Source organism: Manis pentadactyla, chromosome 11, assembly GCF_030020395.1.
Source record: "Manis pentadactyla isolate mManPen7 chromosome 11, mManPen7.hap1, whole genome shotgun sequence".
NCBI lineage: Eukaryota > Metazoa > Chordata > Mammalia > Pholidota > Manidae > Manis > Manis pentadactyla.
Genome location: NC_080029.1, coordinates 35,077,189 through 35,102,083, shown reverse-complemented (window position 1 = coordinate 35,102,083; position 24,895 = coordinate 35,077,189).

Genomic DNA, 24,895 nt, shown 5'->3' with positions numbered 1-24,895 from the left:
TGGGTCATCTTACACAGATTAGATTCCAGAGTTGTGTGGTATGTTTTCAGATGAGGTCTGTAGTCATAGGAAAGCTTTTTTTTATGTTTTACATATTTTTCCCCTTTTTTTTTCATGTCTTCCCATGTGCTGCAAAACTGGGCCTGGAGCCATATTCTCATCTCATTTTCCTCCCCCGTGATTGCTCATTTTTTAAATAACATCAAAAAATAATAATAATGATGCTATTCTAGTCCTTGTTAATAATGATTAAACTCCACGTGTAAGATGCTGTCTTGGAAGAATTGCTAGAAAAAAACCTCTTTTCTTTTCTCCACAAAAGCATAGCTGCAGGAAAAACACATTGTTCATTTTATTGCCAAGGAAATTGAGGTAAGATTAGCTGCTTTAAAACTAGTTTTTTTTAAGTGGTAAAGAATAACAAGCCAGATGCTGTCTGTTACTTCATTTTTTATTATTTTTTTATCTAGTATCTATGAAGACATCTGTGTTATTGGTGCTTAAAAAATCAATATACCAGTGAATTATGTTTTAAAAATAAACACACCAAAATGTTAACAATTGCTATATCTGAATTTAATTATTAATTTCAACAAATATTTATTAAGACCCTGCTATATGACAGGTATAAGGGATGAAGCAATAGACAAGATAGACAAGAAAGGATAGAATTTGGCTTCTTTTTTTTTTTTTTTTTTAAATAATTATTTTTTATTGAAGGGTAGTTGATGCACAGTATTACATTACATTAGTTTCAAGTGTACAACACAGTGGTAGAACATTTATATACATAATTCTAGGTTCCAGCTATCACCCTACCAAGCTGTTACAATATCTTGACTATATTCCTTATGCTATACATTACATCCCGGTTACTTATTTATTTTACCATTGGAAGTCTGTCCTTTTTTTTTTTTTTTTTTGTGAGGGCATCTCTCATATTTATTGATCAAATGGTTGTTAACGACAATAAAATTCTGTATACGGGAGTCAATGCTCAATGCACAATCATTAATCCACCCCAAGCCTAATTTTCGTCAGTCTCCAATCTTCTGAGGCATAACAAACAAGTTCTTACATGTAGAACAAATTCTTACATAATGAATAAGTTACATAGTGAACAGTACAAGGGCAGTCATCACAGAAACTTTTGGTTTTGCTCATGCATTATGAACTCTAAACAGTCAGTTCAAATATGAATACTCATTTGGTTTTTATACTTGATTTATATGTGGATACCACATTTCTCTCTTTATTATTATTATTTTTAATAAAATGCTGAAGTGGTAGGTAGATACAAGATAAAGGTAGAAAACATAGTTTAGTGTTGTAAGAGAGCAAATGTAGATGATCAGGTGTGTGCCTGTAGACTATGTGTTAATCCAAGCTAGACAAGGGCAATAAAACATCCACGTATGCAGAAGATTTCTCTCAGAACAGGGGGGGTGAGGTTCTAAGCCTCACCTCTGTTGATCCCCAATTTCTCACCTGATGGCCCCCCTGCGACTGTGCCTGTCTTAGGTTGTTCCTCCCCTGAGGAATCTTACCCGTCTCTGGCTAACCAGTCATCTTCCGGGGCCATACAGGGAAATGTGAAGTTGGTAAGTGAGAGGGAAGCCTTATTGTTTGAAAAGGTTAGCTTTTTACTTCTTTGCATATTTATGCCCTGTGGCTTCTATGCCCAGCATTTGTCTTGAGGTATCTTTACCACTTGGAAGAATTATGATACTCGGTAAATTTGATATGAGGCACGAATTCTATTTAAGGGTTGTAATTAGGAAGGAAGAAGAAAAGCTATAGAAGTAGCAGGTGGAAGAAAACATGGGAAGATTGATTATTTCTTTGACATATCTTCTTGTAGAGTAACTTCAGCATGTATAGGTTTTAAGCTACTACTTAAATTGCGCACACACATTAACATAATAGGAGTATAGTTACATAACCAAAGCATATCTGTAAATACCAGCCATCTCCAGTGAAACCAAGAAAACCAGTTAGGCACCTTAGGCATTTGTGAAAACTTATCTATGATATGGTGGATATTATCCAACTGAACTTGAACAGACTGAGAGAAATCAGACAAATTAAAACAACCCATTCCTGGGGACTGTTCACATGCCATATGTTCTTTTAACAGTAAATAGTCTGTAGTTGTAAGACTTTGGAGCACTACAATTTGCACTTCTCCAAATTCTTGGTTGAGTTCCAACAGTATAGATCCAGTCAAATTTGTTGTTTTACTGAATGCACAGGCCAGCTTAGATATCTCCTTCCTCATTCCCATGGCAAGTCCAGGAACTGGTGGGATGAGTGCATCTACAGCTGTAGCAGTGCGTGGATCTTTGTTGGGGTTTTTTGATGATCATCTTCTGGCATGAGTCTTCCAGAGAGTGCAGATGTTGGAAGTTCTTTTTCATATCGTATCTTAGTTCATTTTCGGGGTAGCCCAATTAGGCTTTGATCCTCTGTATAAACACAAACAGACCCTTTGCCTACACTTTTATATGCCCTTTATACCCTTGTGTAGAACTCGTTGGAGGTTACCACACAGGAGCTGCCTTTTTTTTTTTTTGCTTTGTTTTTGTTATCACTAATCTACACTTACATGACGAATATTATGTTTACTAGGCTCTCCCCTATACCAGGTCTCCCCTATAAACCCCTTTACAGTCACTGTCAATCAGCATAGCAAAATGTTGTAGAATCACTACTTGCCTTCTCTGTGTAGTACAGCCCTCCCTTTTCTCCTACCACCCCATGCATGTTAATCTTAATACCCCTCTACTTCTCCCCCCTTATCCCTCCCTACCCACCCATCCTCCCCAGTCCCTTTCCCTTTGGTACCTGTTAGTCCATTCTTGAGTTCTGTGATTCTGCTGCTGTTTTGTTCCTTCAGTTTTTCCTTTGTTCTTATACTCCACAGATGAGTGAAATCATTTGGTATTTCTCTTTCTCCGCTTGGCTTGTTTCACTGAGCATAATACCCTCCAGCTCCATCCATGTTGTTGCAAATGGTTGGATTTGCCCTTTTCTTATGGCGGAGTAGTATTCCATTGTGTATATGCACCACATCTTCTTTATCCATTCATCTATCGATGGACATTTAGGTTGCTTCCAATTCTTGGCTATTGTAAATAGTGCTGCAATAAACATAGGGGTGCATCTGTCTTTCTCAAACTTGATTGCTGCGTTCTTAGGGTAAATTCCTAGGAGTGGAATTCCTGGGTCAAATGGTAAGTCTGTTTTGAGCATTTTGATGTACCTCTATACTGCTTTCCACAATGGTTGAACTAACTTACATTCCCACCAGCAGTGTAGGAGGGTTCCCCTTTCTCCACAGCCTCGCCAACATTTGTTGTTGTTTGTCTTTTGGATGGCAGCCATCCTTACTGGTGTGAGGTGATACCTCATTGTAGTTTTAATTTGCATTTCTCTGATAATTAGCGATGTGGAGCATCTTTTCATGTGTCTGTTGGCCATATGTATTTCTTTTTTGGAGAACTGTCTGTTCAGTTCCTCTGCCCATTTTTTAATTGGGTTATTTGTTTTTTGTTTGTTGAGGTGTGTGAGCTCCTTATATATTCTGGACGTCAAGCCTTTATCGGACGTGTCATTTTCAAATATATTCTCCCATACTGTAGGGATCCTTCTTGTTCTATTGATGGTGTCTTTTGCTGTACAGAAGCTTTTCAGCTTAATATAGTCCCACTTACTCATTTTTCTGTTGTTTCCCTTGCCCGGGGAGATATGTTCAAGAAGAGGTCACTCATGTTTATGTCTAAGAGGTTCTTGCCTATGTTTTCTTCCAAGAGTTTAATGGTTTCATGGCTTACATTCAGGTCTTTGATCTATTTTGAGTTTACTTTTGTATATGGGGTTAGACAATGGTCCAGTTTCATTCTCCTACATGTAGCTGTCCAGTTTTGCCAGCACCACCTGTTGAAGAGACTGTCATTTCGCCATTGTATGTCCATGGCTCCTTTATCAAATATTAATTGACCATATATGTCTGGGTTAATGTCTGGATTCTCTAGTGTGTTCCATTGGTCTGTGGCTCTGCTCTTGTGCCAGTACCAAATTGTCTTGATTACTATGGCTTTATAGTAGAGCTTGAAGATGGGGAGTGAGATCCCCTCTACTTTATTTTTCTTTCTCAGGATTGCTTTGGCTATTCGGGGTCTTTGGTGTTTCCATATGAATTTTTGAATTATTTGTTCCAGTTCATTGAAGAATGTTGCTGGTAGTTTCATAGGGATTGCATCAAATCTGTATATTGCTTTGGGCAGGATGGCCATTTTAACGATATTAATTCTTCCTAGCCACGAGCATGGGATGAGTTTCCATCTGTTAGTGTCCCCTTTAATTTCTCTTAAGAGTGACTTGTAGTTTTCAGAGTATAAGTCTTTCACTTCTTTGGTTAGGTTTATTCCTAGGTATTTTATTTTTTTTGATGCAATTGTGAATGGAGTTGTTTTCCTGATTTCTCTTTCTGTTGGTTCATTGTTAGTGTATAGGAAAGCCACAGATTTCTGTGTGTTGATTTTGTATCCTGCAACTTTGCTGTATTCCGATATCAGTTCTAGTAGTTTTGGGGTGGAGTCTTTAGGGTTTTTTATGTACAGTATCATGTCATCTGCAAATAGTGACAGTTTAACTTCTTCTTTACCAATCTGGATTCCTTGTATTTCTTTGTTTTGTCTGATTGCCGTGGCTAGGACCTCCAGTACTATGTTAAATAACAGTGGAGAGAGTGGGCATCCCTGTCTAGTTCCCGATCTCAGCGGAAATGCTTTCAGCTTCTCGCTGTTCAATATAATGTTGGCTGTGGGTTTATCATAGATGGCCTTTATTATGTTGAGGTACCTGCCCTCTATTCCCATTTTGCTGAGAGTTTTTATCATGAATGGATGTTGTACTTTGTCAAATGCTTTTTCAGCATCTATGGAGATGATCATGTGGTTTTTGTCTTTCTTTTTGTTGATGTGGTGGATGATGTTGATGGACTTTCGAATGTTGTACCATCCTTGCATCCCTGGGATGAATCCCACTTGGTCATGGTGTATGATCCTTTTGATGTATTTTTGAATTCGGTTTGCTAATATTTTGGTGAGTATTTTTGCATCTACATTCATCAGGGATATTGGTCTGTATTTTTTTTTTTTGGTGGGGTCTTTGCCTGGTTTTGGTATTAGGGTGATGTTAGCTTCATAGAATGAGTTTGGGAGTATCCCCTCCTCCTCTATTTTTTGGAAAACTTTAAGGAGAATGGGTACTATGTCTTCCCTGTATGTCTGATAAATTTCCGAGGTAAATCCATCTGGCCCGGGGGTTTTGTTCTTTGGTAGTTTTTTGATTACCGCTTCAATTTCGTTGCTGGTAATTGGTCTGTTTAGATTTTCTGTTTCTTTCTGGGTCAGTCTTGGAAGGTTGTATTTTTCTAGGAAGTTGTCCATTTCTCCTAGGTTTCCCAGCTTGTTAGCATATAGGTTTTCATAGTATTCTCTAAGAATTCTTTGCATTTCCGTGGGGTCCGTCGTGATTTTTCCTTTCTCGTTTCTGATACTGTTGATTTGTGTTGACTCTCTTTTCTTCTTAATAAGTCTCGCTAGAGGCTTACCTATTTTGTTTATTTTCTTGAAGAACCAGCTCTTGGTTTCATTGATTTTTGCTATTGTTTTATTCTTCTCAATTTTATTTATTTCTTCTCTGATCTTTATTATGTCCCTCCTTCTGCTGACCATAGGCCTCATCTGTTCTTCTTTTTCCAATTTCGATAATTGTGACATTAGACCATTCATTTGGGATTGCTCTTCCTTTTTTAAATATGCTTGGATTGCTATATACTTTCCTCTTAAGACTGCTTTTGCTGTGTCCCACAGAAGTTGGGGCTTAGTGTTGTTGTTGTCATTTGTTTCCATATATTGCTGGATCTCCATTTTGATTTGGTCATTGATCCATTGATTATTTAGGAGCGTGTTGTTAAGCCTCCATGTGTTTGTGAGCCTCTTTGCTTTCTTTGTACAGTTTATTTCTAGTTTTATGCCTTTGTGGTCTGAAAAGTTGGTTGGTAGGATTTCAATCTTTTGGAATTTAGGAGGCTCTTTTTGTGGCCTAGTATGTGGTCTATTCTGGAGAATGTTCCATGTGCACTTGAGAAGAAAGTATATCCCACTGCTTTTGGATGTAGAGTTCTATAGATGTCTATTAGGTCCATCTGCTCTACTGTGTTGTTCAGTGCTTCCGTGTCCTTACTTATTTTCTGCCCGGTGGATCTATCCTTTGGGGTGAGTGGTGTGTTGAAGTCTCCTAGAATGAATGCATTGCAGTCTATTTCCCCCTTTAGTTCTGTTAGTATTTGTTTCACATATGCTGGTGCTCCTGTGTTGGGTGCATATATATTTAGAATGGTTATATCCTCTTGTTGGACTGAGCCCTTTATCATTATGTAGTGTCCTTCTTTATCTCTTGTTACTTTCTTTGTTTTGAAGTCTATTTTGTCTGATATTAGTACTGCAACCCCTGCTTTCTTCTCACTGTTGTTTGCTTGAAATATGTTTTTCCATCCCTTGACTTTTAGTCTGTACATGTCTTTGGGTTTGAGGTGAGTTTCTTGTAAGCAGCATATAGATGCGTCTTGCTTTTTTATCAATTCTGTTACTCTGTGTCTTTTGATTGGTGCTTTCAGTCCATTAACATTTAGGGTGACTATTGAAAGATATGTACTTATTGCCATTACAGGCTTTAAATTCGTGGTTACCAAAGGTTCAAGGTTAGCCTCTTTAGTATCTTACTGCCTAACTTAGCTCACTTATTGAGCTTTTATATACACTGTCTGAAGATTCTTTTCTTCTCTCCCTTCTTGTTCCTCCTCCTCGATTCTTCATATGTTGGGTGTTTTGTGCTGTGCTCTTTCTAAGAGTGCTCCCATCTAGAGCAGTCCCTGTAAGATGTTCTGTAGAGGTGGTTTGTGGAAAGCAAATTCCCTCAGCTTTTGTTTGTCTGGGAATTGTTTAATCCCACCGTCATATTTGAATGATAGTCGTGCTGGATACAGTATCCTTGGTTCAAGGCCCTTCTGTTTCATTGTATTAAATATATCATGCCATTCTCTTCTGGCCTGTAGGGTTTCTGTTGAGAAATCTGACGTTAGCCTGATGGGTTTCCCTTTATAGGTGACCTTTTTCTCTCTAGCTGCCTTTAACACTCTTTCCTTGTCCTTGATCTTTGCCATTTTAATTATTATGTGTCTTGGTGTTGCCCTTCTTGGATCCTTTCTGTTGGGGGTTCTGTGTATTTCCGTGGTCTGTTCGATTACTTCCTCCCCCAGTGTGGGGAAGTTTTCAGCAATTATTTCTTCTAAGATACTTTCCATCTCTTTTCCTCTCTCTTCTTCTTCTGGGACCCCTATAATACGGATATTGTTCCTTTTGGATTGGTCACACAGTTCTCTTAATATTGTTTCATTCCTGGAGATCCTTTTGTCTCTCTCTGTGTCAGCTTCTATGCGTTCCTGTTCTCTGGTTTCAATTCCATCAATGGCCTCTTGCATTCTATCCATTCTGCTTATAAACCCTTCCAGAGTTTGTTTCATTTCTGCAATCTCCTTTCTGGAATCTGTGATCTCCCTCCGGACTTCATCCCATTTCTCTTGCGTATTTCTCTGCATCTCTGTCAGCATGTTTATGATTCTTATTTTGAATTCTTTTTCAGGGAGACTGGTTAGGTCTGTCTCCTTCTCTGGTGTTGTCTCTGTGATCTTTGTCTGCCTGTAGTTTTGCCTTTTCATGGTGATAGGAATAGTTTGCAGAGCTGGGACGAGTGATGGCTGGAACGCCTTCCCTTCTTGTTGGTTTGTGGCCCTCCTCTCCTGGGAGAACAGCGACCTCTAGTGGCTTGTGCTGTGCAGCTGCGCGCAGACAGGGTTTCTGCTTCCTGCCTGGCTGCTATGGAGTTAATCTCCGCTGTTGCTGTGGGCGTGGCCTAGCTCGGGCAGCTACTCCAAAATGGTGGAGTCGCGTTGGAGCAGGAGCTGCTGGGAGGCTATTTATCTCCGTAAGGGGCCTCCCTGCTCCCTGCAGCCCAGGGGTTAGGGTGCCCAGAGATCCTGGATTCCCTACCTCTGGATTAAGTGACCCGCCCTGCCCCTTTAAGACTTCCAAAAAGCACCCGCCAAAACAAAACAACGCCCACCAAAAAAAAAAAAAAAGAAAAAAAAAGTTTTTAATTAAAAAAAAAAAAAGTTTTTAATTAAAAAAAAAAAAAAGGTGGTCGTTCGTTTTTCTTTATTCTCCGGTACCAGCCTCAGGCCTCTGCTCACCGGTCTTGCTACCCTATTTCCCTAGTATTGGGGTCCCTATCCCTTTAAGACTTCCAAAAAGCACTCGCCAAAACAAAACAGCAAAAAAGCAAAAAAAAAAATGGTCGCACGCTTTTCTTATGTCCTCTGTCGCCCTGCCTCCAGTGCCTGCTCACTGTTCTTGCTGCCCTGTTTTCCTAGTATCGAGCGCCCTGCACTCTGGCCCGGATGGCTGGGGCTGGGTGTTCGGCAGTCCTGGGCTCCGTCTCCCTCCCGCTCTGCCTGCTGTTCTCCCGCCGGGAGCTGGGGGGAGGGGCGCTCGGCTCCCGCGGGTCCGGGGCTTGTATCTTACCCCCTTCGCGAGGTGCTGTGTTCTCTCAGGTGCGGATGTGGTCTGGATATTGTCCTGTGTCCTCTGGTCTTTATTCTAGGAAGGGTTGTCTTTGTTATATTTTCATAGATATATGTTGTTTTGGGAGGAGATTTCCGCTGCTCTACTCACGCCGCCATCTTCCGCCCCTCCTCCAGAATTTGGCTTCTTTATCTCTACTATATACTTTATGAAAATTAATACTTTCTACAAATATGAAAATTTCTCATAATTTTGGATTCATTGCCATTAAGCAACCATAATATTCTTTCATAATGTTCTTACACTTGTCTGCATCAGTTTTGTCCTGTTTCATTTGTAATAGTATTTCTTTGTGGCTTCTGCCTTTTCTCTTAAGGAATTTTGCCAGAGATTTGTCAATTTCTTTAAGTTTTTTGAAGAAATACTTTTAGTTTTGTTGATTCCTCAACTGTATCTTTTTTTCCTAGATCATTTAATTCTGTCCTCTGTTGATTATTTTCTTTTTTGTGTGTTTTCTATGTTCTATGTTGTTCTATTCTTTTTCACTTCATAATTTGGATGCTAAACTTATTTATTTCCAGCCTTCTTTTCTAATACAAGTGTGATAGGCTATAAATTTACCTCCAAGTACCACATACATTACATTTAAGACTATAAATATCTCTCTGAGTACTACTAACTACCATGCAATTTAATATGTAGTAATTCTGTGTTGTTCAGTTCTAAATGCAAAACAATCCTGTAAGTAATACCTACAATCTGTATATTGCAAGCAGTTTACAATAACCACAATCTGTCACAGTCTATATCTGATGTAAATTTTCCAATAATTCCCAAACAAGAAGCCATGGAGTACTAATTAGCATTAATAGTATTATGAATAAATACTAATCTGAGCATGAATTCTGTTTTTAAGATCTGAATACAAAGAGGGGCCAAGTAGGCTAAGAGCACATAACATTCATCCCCTGTGAAGTTGCCAATCCATTCACGTGGTAAACAACCTAATCTTACTGTCATCTTGAATAGCACTTCTATTGCAAATATCCCTGCAATGTCATTTTCTTGACTGTATCTCATGTGTACATCTATACATCTGTTTATGTATACAAGTCCTTAATAACAGTTTGGCTAGTGTTCAATGCATTTACTGCTTTTGGCTTTAACAACATATTTTTTGATACCCATTATTTCTGACATATGGATTACTTAGAAGTAGTAAGTGTTAAGGTTTACAAATGTGAGTTTTCTTAACTTTTTCATTTTTCATTTCTAATTTGTTAGCATTGCAGTCATTGAATATGATCTGAATAATACCAAATCTTTAAAATGTGTAAAGACTTGCTTAGTTATTTAGAATCAATTTTTGTAAATGTTCCTTGAAAAGTTACAAATATATATTCTCCATTTGTTGGGTGAAGTACTCTACATGACCATTAGAACAGGATTACTATTTGTATTGTTCTCATTGATTTATTTTTGTTGTTGTTTTTTTTAATTATTAGTTTCAGGTGTACAACACAGTGATTCAACATTTATGTACAAGATAATTCTAGGTACCAGCTATCACCATACCAAGTTGTTACAATATTTTGACTATATTGCTTATGCTATACATTACGTCCCAGTTACTTCTTTATTTTACACTTGGAAGTGTGTACTTTTTTGTGTGTGTGTGAGGGCATCTCTCATATTTATTGATCAAATGGTTGTTAACAACAATAAAATTCTGTATAGGGGAGTCAATGCTCAATGCACAATCATTAATCCACCCCAAGCCTAATTTTCGTCAGTCTCCAATCTTCTGAAGCATAACGAACAAGTTCTTACATGGAGAACAAATTCTTACATAGTGAATAAGTTACATGGTGAACAGTACAAGGGCAGTCATCACAGAAACTTTCGGTTTTGCTCATGCATTATGGACTATAAACAGTCAGTTCAAATATGAATACTCATTTGATTTTTATACTTGATTTATATGTGGATACCACATTTCTCTCTTTATTATTATTATTTTTAATAAAATGCTGAAGTGGTAGGTAGATACAAGATAAAAGGTAGAAAACATAGTTTAGTGTTGTAAGAGAGCAAATGTAGATATCAGGTGTGTGCCTGTAGACTATGTGTTAATCCAAGCTAGACAAGGGCAATAAAACATCCATGTATGCAGAAGATTTCTCTCAGAACAGGGGGGTGAGGTTCTAAGCCTCACAACTTTTGGTCCCCAATTTCTCATTTGGTGGCCCCCCTGCGACTGTGCCTGTCTTAGGTTGTTCCTCCCTTGAGGAATCTCACCCGTCTCTGCTAACCAGTCATCTTCCAGGGCCATACAGGGAAATGTAAAGTTGGTAAGTGAGAGAGAAGCCTTATTGTTTCAAAAGGTTAGCTTTTTACTTCTTTGCATATTTATGCCCTGTGGCTTCTATGCCCAGCATTTGACTTGAGGTATCTTTACCACTTGGAAGAATTATGATACTCAGTAAATTCGATATGAGGCACGAATTCTATTTAAGGGTTGTAATTAGGAAGGAAGAAGAAAAGCTATAGAAGTGGCAGATGGAAGAAAACATGGGAAGATTGATTATTTCTTTGACATATTTTCTTGTAGAGTAACTTCAGCATGTATAGGTTTTAAACTACTAATTAAATTGTGCACACACATTAACATAATAGGAGTACAGTTACATAACCAAAGCATACCTGTAATTACCAGCCATCTTCAGTGAAACCAAGAAAACCAGTTAGGCACCTTAGGCATTTGTGAAAACTTATCTATGATATGGTGGATATTGACCAACTGAACTTGAACAGTCTGAGAGAAATCAGACAAATTAAAACAACCCATTCCTGGGGACTGTTCACATCCCATATGTTCTTTTAACAGTAAATAGTCTGTAGTTGTAAGATTTTGGAGCACTACAATTTGCACTTCTAAATATTGGTAGAGTTCCAACAGTATAGATCCTGTCAAATTTGTTGTTTTACTGTACACACAGGCCAGCTTAGATAACTCCTTCTTCATTCCCGTGGCATGTCCAGGAACTGGTGGGATGAGTGCATCTACAGCTGTAGCAGTGCGTGGATCCTTGTTCAGGTTTTTTTGATGATCATCTTCTGGCATGAGTCTTCCAGAGAGTGCTGATGTTGGAAGTTCTTTTTCATATCGTATCTTAGTTGATTTTCGGGGTAGCCCAATTAGGCTTTGATCCTCTGTATAAACACAAACAGACCCTTTGCCTACACTTTTATATGCCTTTTATATCATTGTGTAGAACTCATTGTAGGTCACCACACAGGAACTGCCTTTTTTTTTATCATTAATCTACACTTACATGATGAATATTTTGTTTACTAGGGTCTCCCCTATACCAGGTCCCCCCTATATGCCCCTATACAGTCACTGTCCATCAGCATAGCAAAATGTTGTTGAATCACTACTTGCCTTCTCTGTGTTGTACAGCCCTCCCTTTTCTCCCACCCCCCCATGCATGCTAATCTTAATACCACCCTTTTTCTCCCCCCCCTATCCCTCCCTACCCACCCATCCTCCCCAGGCCCATTCCCTTTGGTACCTGTTAGTCCATTCTTGAGTTCTGTGATTCTGCTGCTGTTTTGTTCCTTCAGTTTTTCCTTTGTTCTTATATTCCACAGATAAGTGAAATCATTTGGTATTTCTCTTTCTCCGCTTGGCTTGTTTCACTGAGCATAATACCCTCCAGCTCCATCCATGTTGCTGCAAATGGTAGGATTTGCTCTTTTCTTATGGCTGAGTAGTATTCCATTGTGTATATGTACCACATCTTCTTTATCCATTCATCTATTGATGGACATTTAGGTTGCTTCCAATTCTTGGCTATTGTAAATAGTGCTGCAATAAACATAGGGGTGCATCTGTCTTTCTCAAACTTGATTGCTGCGTTCTTAGGGTAAATTCCTAGGAGTGGAATTCCTGGGTCAAATGGTAAGTCTGTTTTGAGCATTTTGATGTACCTCCATACTGCTTTCCACAAAGGTTGAACTAATTTACATTCCCACCAGCAGTGTAGGAGGGTTCCCCTTTCTCCACAGCCTCACCAACATTTGTTGTTGTTTGTCTTTTGGATGGCAGCCATCCTTACTGGTGTGAGGTGATACCTCATTGTAGTTTTAATTTGCATTTCTCTGATAATTAGCGATGTGGAGCATCTTTTCATGTGTCTGTTGGCCATCTGTATTTCTTTTTTGGAGAACTGTCTGTTCAGTTCCTCTGCACAATTTTAATAGGGTTATTCGTTTTTTGTTTGTTGAGGCGTGTAAGCTCTTTATATATTCTGGACGTCAAGCCCTTATCGGATCTGGCATTTTCAAATATATTCTCCCATACTGTCGGGTTCCTTTTTGTTCTATTGATGGTGTCTTTTGCTGTACAGAAGCTTTTCAGTTTAATATAGTCCCACTTATTCATTTTTGCTGTTGTTTTCCTTGCCCGGGGAGATATGTTCAAGAAGAGGTCACTCATGTTTATGTCTAAGAGGTTTTTGCCTATGTTTTCTTCCAAGAGTTTAATGGTTTCATGACTTACATTCAGGTCTTTGATCCATTTTGAGTTTACTTTTGTATATGGGGTTAGACAATGGTCCAGTTTCATTCTCCTACATGTAGCTGTCGAGTTTTGGCAGCACCATCTGTTGAAGAGACTGTCATTTCACCATTGTATGTCCATGGCTCCTTTATCAAATATTAATTGACCATATATGTCTTGGTTAATGTCTGGATTCTCTAGTCTGTTCCAATGGTCTGTTGCTCTGCTCTTGTGCCAGTACCAAATTGTCTTGATTACTGTGGCTTTATAGTAGAGCTTGAAGTTGGGGAGTGAGATCCCCCCTACTTTATTCTTCTTTCTCAGAATTCCTTTGGTTATTCAGGGTCTTTGGTGTTTCCATATGAATTTTTGAATTATTTGTTCCAGTTCATTGAAGAATGTTGCTGGTAGTTTCATAGGGATTGCATCAAATCTGTATATTGCTTTGGGCAGTGTGGCCATTTTGACGATATTAATTCTTCCTAGCCATGAGCATGGGATGAGTTTCCATCTGTTAGTGTCCCCTTTAATTTCTCTTAAGAGTGACTTGTAGTTTTCAGAGTATAAGTCTTTCACTTCTTTGGTTAGGTTTATTCCTAGGTATTTTATTTTTTTGATGCAATTGTGAATGGAGTTGTTTTCCTGATTTCTCTTTCTGTTGGTTCATTGTTAGTGTATAGGAAAGCCACAGATTTCTGTGTGTTGATTTTGTATCCTGCAACTTTGCTGTATTCCGATATCAGTTCTAGTAGTTTTGGGGTGGAGTCTTTAGGGTTTTTTATGTATAGTATCATGTCATCTGCAAATAGTGATAGTTTAACTTCTTCTTTACCAATCTGGATTCCTTGTATTTCTTTATTTTGTCTGATTGCTGTGGCTAGGACCTCCAGTACTATGTTAAATAACAGTGGAGAGAGTGGGCATCCCTGTCTAGTTCCCGATCTCAGCGGAAATGCTTTCAGCTTCTCACTGTTCCATATAATGTTGGCTGTGGGTTTATCATAGATGGCCTTTATTATGTTGAGGTACCTGCCCTCTATTCCCATTTTGCTGAGTTTTTATCATGAATGGATGTTGAACTTTGTCAAATGCTTTTTCAGCATCTATGGAGATGATCATGTGGTTTTTGTCTTTCTTTTTGTTGATGTGGTGGATGATGTTGATGGACTTTCGAATGTTGTACCATCCTTGCATCCCTGGGATGAATCCCACTTGGTCATGGTGTATGATCCTTTTGATGTATTTTTGAATTCGGTTTGCTAATATTTTGGTGAGTATTTTTGCATCTACGTTCATCAGGGATATTGGTCTGTAGTTTTCTTTTTTGGTGGGTTCTTTGCCTGGTTTTGGTATTAGGGTGATGTTAGCTTCATAGAATGAGTTTGGGAGTATCCCCTCCTCCTCTATTTTTTGGAAAACTTTAAGGAGAATGGGTACTATGTCTTCCCTGTATGTCTGATAAAATTCCGAGGTAAATCCATCTGGCCCGGGGGTTTTGTTCTTTGGTAGTTTTTTGATTACCGCTTCAATTTCGTTGCTGGTAATTGGTCTGTTTAGATTTTCTGTTTCTTTCTGGGTCAGTCTTGGAAGGTTGTATTTTTCTAGGAAGTTGTCCATTTCTCCTAGGTTTCCCAGCTTGTTAGCATATAGGTTTTCATAGTATTCTCTAAGAATTCTTTGCATTTCCGTGGGGTCCGTCGTGATTTTTCCTTTCTCGTTTCTGATACTGTTGATTTGTGTAGACTCTCTTTTCCTCTTAATAAGTCTGGCTAGAGGCTTATCTATTCTGTTTATTTTCTCGAAGAATCAGCTCTTGGTTTCATTGATTTTTGCTATTGTTTTATTCTTCTCAATTTTATTTATTTCTTCTCTGATCTTTATTATGTCCCTCCTTCTGCTGACCTTAGGCCTCATCTGTTCTTCTTTTTCCAATTTTGATAATTGTGACATTAGACCATTCATTTGGGATTGTCCTTCCTTTTTTAAATATGCTTGGATTGCTATATACTTTCCTCTTAAGACTGCTTTCTCTGTGTGCCACAGAAGTTGGGGCTTAGTGTTGTTGTTGTCATTTGTTTCCATATATTGCTGGATCTCCATTTTGATTTGGTCATTGATCCATTGATTATTTAGGAGCTTGTTGTTAAGCCTCTATGTGTTTGTGAGCCTCTTTGCTTTCTTTGTACAGTTTATTTCTAGTTTTATGCCTTTGTGGTCTGAAAAGTTGGTTGGTAGGATTTCAATCTTTTGGAATTTAGGAGGCTCTTTTTGTGGCCTAGTATGTGGTCTATTCTGGAGAATGTTCCATGTGCACTTGAGAAGAATGTGTATCCTGTTGCTTTTGGATGTAGAGTTCTGTAGATGTCTATTAGGTCCATCTGCTCTACTGTGTTGTTCAGTGCTTCTGTGTCCTTACTTATTTTCTGCCTGGTGGATCTATCCTTTGGGGTGAGTGGTGTGTTGAAGTCTCCTAGAATGAATGCATTTCAGTCTATTTCCCTCTTTAGTTCTGTTAGTATTTGTTTCACATATGCTGGTGCTCCTCTGTTGGGTGCATATATATTTAGAATGGTTATATCCTCTTGTTGGACTGAGCCCTTTATCATTATGTAGTGTCCTTCTTTATCTCTTGTTACTTTCTTTGTTTTGAAGTCTATTTTGTCTGATATTAGTACTGCAACCCCTGCTTTCTTCTCGCTGTTGTTTGCTTGAAATATGTTTTTCCATCCCTTGACTTTTAGTCTGTACATGTCTTTGGGTTTGAGGTGAGTTTCTTGTAAGCAGCATATAGATGGGTCTTGCTTTTTTATCCATTCTATTCCTCTGTGTCTTTTGATTGGTGCATTCAGTCCATTAACATTTAGGGTGACTATTGAAAGATATGTGCTTATTGCCTTTGCTTGCTTTAAATTCGTAGTTACCACAGGTTCAAGGTTAGCCTCTTTAGTATCTTGCTGCCTAACTTAGCTCGCTTATTGAGCTGTTATATACACTGTCTGGAGATTCTTTTCTTCTCTCCCTTCTCATTCCTCCTCCTCCATATATTGGGTGTTTTGCTCTGTGCTCTTTCTAGGAGTGCTCCCATCTAGAGCAGTCCTTGTAAGATGTCCTGTAGAGGTGGTTTGTGGGAAGCAAATTCCCTCAGCTTTTGTTTGTCTTGTAATTGTTTAATCCCACCATCATATTTAAATGATAGTCGTGCTGGATACAGTATCCTTGGTTCAAAGCCCTTCTATTTCATTGCATTAAATATATGATGCCATTCTCTTCTGGCCTGTAGGGTTTCTGTTGAGAAGTCTGATGTTATTCTGATGGTTTTTCCTTTGTAGGTGATCTTTTTCTCTCTAGCTGCCTTTAAAACTCTTTCCTTTTCCTTGATCTCTGTCATTTTAATTATTATGTGTCTTGGTGTTGTCCTCCTTGGATCCTTTCTGTTAGGGGTTCTGTGTATTTCCGTGTTGTGTTCGATTATTTCCTCCCCCAGTTTGGGGAAGTTTTCAGCAATTATTTCTTCCAAGATACTTTCCATCCCTTTTCCTCTCTCTTCTTCTTCTGGTACCCCTATAATACGGATATTGTTCCTTTTGGATTGGTCACACAGTTCTCTTAATATTGTTTCATTCCTGGAGATCCTTTTATCTCTCTCTATGTCAGCTTCTATGCGTTCCTGTTCTCTGGTTTCAGTTCCATCAATGGCCTCTTGCATCTTATCTTTCTGCTTATAAATCCTTCCAGAGTTTGTTTCATTTCTGCAATCTCCTTTCTGGCATCTGTGATCTCCCTCCGGACTTCATCCCATTTCTCTTGCGTATTTCTCTGCATCTCTGTCAGCATGTTTATGATTCTTATTTTGAATTCTTTTTCAGGAAGACTGGTTAGGTCTGTCTCCTTCTCTGGTGTTGTCTCTGTGATCTTTGTCTGCCTGTAGTTTTGCCTTTACATTTTGTTAGGAATAGTTTGCAGAGCTGGAACGAGTGAAGCCTGGAAGAACTTCCCTTCTTGTTGGTTTGTGGCCCTCCTCTCCTGGGAGAACAGCGACCTCTAGTGGCTTGTGCTTGGTAGCTGCTCGCAGACAGGGTTTCTGCTTCCTGCCTGGCTGCTATGGAGTTTATCTCCGCTATTGCTGTGGGCGTGGCCTGGCTTGGGCAGCTACTCCAAAATGGTGGAGTCGCGTTGGAGCAGGAGCTGCTGGGAGGCTATTTATCTCCGTAAGGGGCCTCCCTGCTCCCTGCAGCCCAGGGGATTAGAGTGACCAGAGATCCCCGGATTCCCTACCTCTGGATTAAGTGTCCCGCCCTGCCCCTTTAAGACTTCCAAAAAGCACCCGCCAAAACAATACAACGACCACAAAAAAAAAAAATTTTTTTTTAATTAAAAAATAAATAAATAAATAAATAAATAAATTGCTGCTCGTTTTTCTTTATTCTCTGGCGCCAGCCTCACGCATCTGCTCACCCTTCTTGTTTCCCTGTTTCCCTAGTATTGGGGTCCCTATCCCTTTAAGACTTCCAAAAAAGCGCTGGCCAAAACAAAACAGCAAAAAAAAAAAAAAAAAAAAAAAAAAATTGCCGCTCGCTTTTCTTATGTCCTCCGGTGCCAGGCCTCCGGTACCCTTTCACCGTTCTTGCTGCCCTGTTTCCCTAGTATCCAGGGCCCCGCGCATGCACTGTGTCTGCGCTCTGGTCTGGATGGTTGGGGCTGGGTGTTCAGCAGTCTTGGGTTCCCTCTCCCTCCTGCTCTGCCTACTCTTCTCCCGCCGGGAGCTGAAGGGAGGGGCGCTCGGGTCCCACTGGGCCGGGGCTTGTATCTAACCCCCTTTATGAGGCACTGGGTTCTCGCAGGTGTGGATGTGGTCTGGATGTTGTCCTGTGTCCTCTGGTCTTTATTCTAGGAAGAGTTGTCTTTGTTATATTTTCATAGATATATGTGGTTTTGGGAGGAGATTTCCGCTGCTCTACTCACGCAGCCATCTTGGCTCCACCATGATTTATTTTTTATCTGCTTGACCTATCAATTATGAGAAATTTATTTATGTATTAAAAATCTCCCACTTTAATTGTAACTTTGTCTATTTCTCTCTCGAGTTACATCAATTAAAAATTGTGCAATAAGGTGCATCCAAGATTTAAATTGTTAGATCTTCCTGATGAATTAAAAATTTAATATTTAGACTCCTTCTTCATCTCTAGTAAAGCCTTTTGCTTTCATGCCTATTTTATCTGACAACAAGATACATAGCTATGCCAGTGTTCTTTTGGTGACTAATTGCCTGCATTTTTTTTTCATGCCTTTACTCTCAGCCTTTCTGTGATCTTATATTTTAGGTAAGCAATCATGATTTCTTTAATTCAGTGTGATGAGCTTTGTATTTTAACCAGAGTGCAATTTTTTGAGTTTATTGTAATTACAAAAATATTTAGATTCAGTTATACCATCTTATTTTACACTTCCTATTTGTTCTTCTTATCTATTTTTCTTGACTTTGGACTTTATGCCACTTCCATTTCATTTTTTCCCTCTACTAGTTTGGAAATTGTACATTTTACTTCATTTTTTAGAACTTGCTCTGGACATATTAATTAACATGCATTTTTAACATAAGGACTATAATTATGATTATTTTTTATTGAAATATCACTGATAATACAATCTTATTTTGGTTCAAAAGTACAACGCAGTCACTCAACAGTTACCCATATTATTAAATCCTCACCTCCTCTAGTGCAGTTACTATCTATCAACACAGAAAGACGTTACAGAATTATTGACTATATTCTCCAGGCTGTACTTCTGTCCCAATGACCAACTTATATTGTGATTGTGAATTATTGTGCCCCTTTAAACCCCTTTCCCCAATCCCTGCTGTCCCAACCCCTCCCACTTGGTAACCACTAGTCATTTCTCAGGGTCTATGAGTCTATTGCTGTTTTTTTCCTTCTGTTTTGCTCTGTTTTTATATTCCACAAATAACTGAAATCATATAGTATTTGTCTTTCTGTACCTGGCCTATTTCACTGAGCATAATATTCTCTAGATCCATCCATTGTTGCAAATGAAAGAATTTCTTTTCTTTTTATGGTTGAATAACATTCCATCGTGTATATGTACCTCATCTTCTTTATCCATTCATCAACTGATGGACACTTAGGTTGCTTCCATATATTGGCTATTGCAAAGAGTGCAGCAATAAACCTATGGATGTTTTTTGAATCAGAGGTTTTGTTTTCTTTGGGTAAATTCCAATGAGTGGAATTACTGGATCAAATGGTATTCCTATTTTTAGTTTTTTTGACGAACCTCTATACTCCTTTCCACAGCAGTTTTACTAATTTACATTCCCACCAACAGTGTAAGAAGGTTCCCATTTCTTCGCATCCTTGCCAACATTTGTTACTTCTGGATTTTTGGATACTGGCCATTCTAATTGGTGTGAGCTGATATCTCATTGTGGTTTTGATTTTTCATTTCCCTAATCATTAGTGATGTGAAGCCTCTTTTCATGTGCCTGTGAGCCATTTGTATTTCTCCCTTAGAGAAATGTCTGTTCAGGTCCTCAGCCCATTTTTTAATTGGGTTATTTGTTTTCTGGATGTTGAGGCATATGAGTTCCTCACATATTTTGGATGTTAATCCTTTATCAGATGAGTTATTTATGAATATATTCTCCCATACTGTAAGATGCCTGTTTGTTCTGATGATGGTGTCCTTTGCTGTACAGAGGCTTCTTAGTTTGATGTAGTCCCACTTGTTCATTTCTTTTTTCCCTTGCCCAAGGAGGTGTGTCCAGGAAAAAATTGTTCATACTTACATTCAAGAGATTTTTCCCTATGTTTTCTTCTAAGAGTTTTATGGTTTCATGTCTTATATTCAGGTCTTTGATCCATTTCTAGTTTACTATTGTGTATGGAGTTAGCAATAATCCAGTTTCATACTCTTACACGTAGCTGTCCCAGATTTCCCAACTTTTATAAGTTGTTGAAGAGGCTGTCATTTCACCATTGTATATCCATGGCTCCTTTATTGTACATTAATTGACCATAGATGTGTGGGTTTATATCCAGGTTCTTTATTCTGTTCCATTCATCTATGGGTCTGTTCTTGTGCCAGTACCAAATTGTTTTGACTACTGTAGCTTTGTAATAGAGCTTGAAGTCAGGGAGTGTAGTCTCCACAGCTTTGTTCTTCTTTCTCAGGATTGCTTTGGCTATTCAGGGTCTTTTGTGGTTCCATGTGAATTTTAGAACTATTTGTTCTAGTTTGTTGAAGAATGCTGTTGGTATTTTGACAGGGATTGCATTGAATCTGTAGATTGCTTTTGGCAGGATGGCCATTTTGACAATATTAATTCTTCTTGTCCATAAGCACATGATAGATTTCCATTTATTGGTGTCTTCTTTAATTCCTCTCATGAGTCTTGTAGTTTCAGAGTATAGGTCTTTCACGTCCTTGGTTAGGTTTATTCTTAGGTAGGTTATTCTTTTTGATGCAATTGTAAATGCAGTTGTTTTCTTCATTTTTCTTTCTCCTAGTTTGTTTTTAGTATATAGAAATATGACAGATTCTGTATATTAATTTTGTATCCTTCAACTTTGCTGAATTCAGTTATTAGTTCCAGTAGTTTTTTGGTGGATTCTTTAGGGTTTTATTTGTATAATATCATATTGTCTGCAAATAATGACAGTTTAACTTCTTCCTTACCAATCTGGATGCCTTTTATCTCTTTGTGTTGTCTGATTGCCATGGCTAGGACCTCCAGTACTGTGTTGAATAAAAGTGGGGAGAGTGGGCATCCTTGTCTTGTTCCCAATCTTAGAGAAGTTTTCAGCTTTTCACTATTATGTATAATGTTGGCTGTGGGTTTGTTATATATGGCCTTTATTATATTGAGGTACTTGCCCTCTATACCCATTTTGTTGAGAATTTTTATTGTGAATGGATGTTGAAGTTTGTCAAATGCTTTTTCAGCATCTATTGAGATGATCATGTGGTTTTTATCCTTTTTTTTGTTAATGTGGTGTATGATATTGATTGATTTATGAATATTGTACCATGCTTGCATCCCTGTAGTAAATTCCACTTGGTCATGGTGTATGGTCCTCTTGATGTATTTTTGGATTTGTTTTGCTAATATTTTGTTGAGTATTTTTGCATCTATGTTCATCAGGGATACTGGTCTGTAATTTTCTTTTTTTCTGGTGTCTTTGTCTGGTTTTGGTATTAGAGTGATGCTGGCCTCATAGAATGAGTTTGGAAATATTCCCTCCTCTTCTACTTTTTGGAATACTTTAAAAAGGATGGGTATTAGCTCTTTAAATGTTTGACAGAATTTGGCTGTGAAGCCATCTGGTCCTGGAATTTTGTTAGTTGGGAGTTATTTAACTACCAATTCAATGTAATTGCTGGTAATTGGTCTGTTCAGATTTTCTGTTTCTTCCTGGGTCAGTCTTGGAAGGTTGTATTTTTCTAGGAATTTCTTCATTTCTTCTAGGTTGCCCAATTTATTGGCATATAATTTTTCATGGTATTCTCTAGTAATTTCTTTGTGTAATTTATTTCTAGTTTCATACACTGTGGTTTGAGAAATTGCTTGATACTATTTCAATCCTTTTTTATTTACTGAAGCTCTTTTTGTTGCTTAGTATGTGATCGCTTCTGGAGATCATTCCATGTACATATGAGAAAAATGTGTACATTGCCTCCTTTGGGTGAAATGTTCTGTAGGCATCTGCTAAGTCCATCTGATCTAATGTATTATTCTGTGTCTCTGTTTCCTTATTTATTTTCTATCTGGCTGATCTGCCTATGGATATGAGTGGTGCATTAAAGTCTCCTAAAATAAATGTGTTGCAATCTATTTCCCCCTTCAATTCTGTTAGCATTTGTTTTATATAACTAGGTGCTCCTATGTTGGGTGCATAGATATTTATAATGATTATATCCTCTTGTTGGACTGACCCCTTTATCATTATTTATTGTCTTTGTCTCTTATTACTTTTTTTGTTTTGAAATATATTTTGTCTGATAAAAGTACTGCTACTCCTGCTTTTTTCTCCCTATTATTTGCAAAAAGTATCTTTTCCCATCCCTTCACTTTTAGTCTGTGCATGTCTTTGGGTCTAAAAAAGAATCTATTGTAGGCAGCATATGGATGGGTCTTGTTTCTTGATCCATTTTGCCACTCTATGTCTTTTGATTGGTGCATTCAGTCCATTTACATTTAAGGTAATTATTGATAGGCATGTACTTATTGCCATTTTATTAATTGTTTTATGGTTGTTTTTATAGCTCCTCTATGTTCCTTTCTTCCTCTCTTTGTTATTTGATGGTTTTCTTCAGTGCTATGATTGGATTTCTCTTTTTTAATTTTTTTTTGTATCTATTGTAGGCTTTAGTTTTGTGGTTACCAAAGGCTCAAGGATAGCTTCCTTATATATAACAGTCTATATTAAGTTGCCGATTGCTCTATTTCAAACATAATCTAAAGGTACTTTTTTTTTCTTCTTCTTCTTACTACTCCACACTTTTTATATTAGATGTCATAGTCTGCACTTTTTATGTATCCCTTGACTAATTTTGTGTATAGTTTCTGCTTTTTTTGTTTTAATTTCATTCTTGCTTGGTAATTAATTGGTCCACTACCTTTACTGTGGGTTTATTTTCACTGGTGAAAGCTGTTTAGCCTTAGGAACATTTCCATCTACAGCAGTCCCTTTAACTTGTCCTGTAGGGCTGGCTTAGTGGTAGTGGATTCCTTCAAATTTTGTTTATCTGGAAATTGTTTAATGCCTGCTTCAAATTTAAATGACAGTCTTGCTGGGTAGAGGATTCATGGCTGGAGGTCCTTCTGTTTCAGTACACTAAATATTTCATGCCACTCCCTTCTGGCCTGTAAAGTTTCTGCTGAGAAGTCTGCTGATAGCCTGCTGGTGATTCCTTTATAAGTCATCCTTTTTCTCTCTCTTGCTGCTTTCAATACTGTCTCCTTATTCTTGATCTTTGCCATTTTAATAATTATATGTCTTGGTATTGTCTTCCTGGGGTTCCTTTTGTTAGGGGCTCCCTGTACTACCATGACCTGAGTGTCTATTTCCTTCCCCAGATTGGGGAACTTTTCAACAATTATTTCCTCAAAGAGACTTTCTATCCCTTTGTCTCTTTCTTTTTCTTCTGGTACCCCTATTATGCAAATATTGTTTCATTTGAATTGGTCACACAGCTCTCTTGTCATTCTTTCATTCCTAGAGATTCTTTTCTAGGCTAATTTTCAGGTCTTCTCTTTGTTGACATTCTCCATGAGATATTGAATATGTTTCTATAAGTCAGTGAGCATGTTTATGACTTTTATTTTGAAATCTTTATCAAGAAGATTGGTGATATCCATTTCATTTAGCCCTCTTTCTGGTGTCCTGTCCCATAGTTTTGTTTGAAACATATTCCTCTGCCTCCCCATTTTGTCAGTGTTTCTGTTTTTCTTCCTTTGTATTAGATGGTTCTGCTATTCTTCCTGGCATATAGAGTAATAGCTTTATGAAGGAGACATCCTATGGTGCCCAGAAGCTTAAGATTCTTCACTCTCCAGTGCCTGGTTCTACTTTGAGGGAGTCCCAGCTGTTGTTGGTATTCACTGGGTATAACTGCCTTTCTCTCTGTCTGCAGTGCCAGCTGTTTGCATTAGCTGCCTTTGTGTTCCAAGCAGAAGCCTCTGTTGGTATTTCTGTGAACAGAGCTGCCCTCTGCCTACCCTGCAGTGATGGCAGAGCTTCAAAGGTAATGGGGTGAGTGGGCTGATGTGCAGCTCTGATGCAAAGCAAGATACACAGCACTGGGCTTGGACACCTGTGGGGATGAAGGAACTCTCAGGGCTTGCACCTCCAGACACCTCCCTAGTTTGGCTGAAACAGGGCAATAAAGCTGGGAGAGCCTCCCTCTACCTATCAGGCAGCAAAGTCTGAAGCTGCTGCTGGGATGAGTATATTGGCTTTCCAGCAGTGTGCACAAGTAGGAGACTTGAGGCTGTGTTGCCAGTGAGGGGGATGGAATGTCTGGGGCTCCTGAGAGTTCCCATTCTGTTGGGCCAAGGGAGGGCTGAAAAGGTATCATCTGCTTGTCCTTTCTCCTGAGGAGAGAGCTCCATCCATCCCTCACCCCTCTGGCACCCCTTCCACTGTTGGCAAGTCTTTCAAACTTCTGCCTCTGCTTTTGGTCTCAGGACCAGTGAGTGTGCCTGTCCTCCACAGGTGGCTGGAGTTTCAGACTCCCAGGGTGTTCAAGCTGTCCCAGGTGTCTAGCCCTGCTAATCACCAGAATCCAGTGTAATATGAACTTGTGCTCCCAGAGCAGATCTCCAGGGCCCAGTGCACAGCATTCCAGGGCTTCTATCCCCTAGCCACTCTGTTCCTCTTTCTCTTGACTGTGGGCTGGGTGTGGGGAGGGCTTGGCTCTGCCACTTCACCCTTTTCTGTGGGGGGCTTCTCTTCTTCCCCAGGAGTAGGTGGTCTGTCCTGCAGTCTTTGGGTAATTTTCAGGTTTAGTTGTATTTGCTGTATTTTCTTCTTTTATGTGTATTCAGAAAGAGGGTTCTGCCTTGCCTTTCTACTTCACCATATTTTTCTCTAATTAATTGATTCTTTATCTTTTTTTCTGAACAATACAAGACTATTAGAACAATAATTCTCTTTCATAT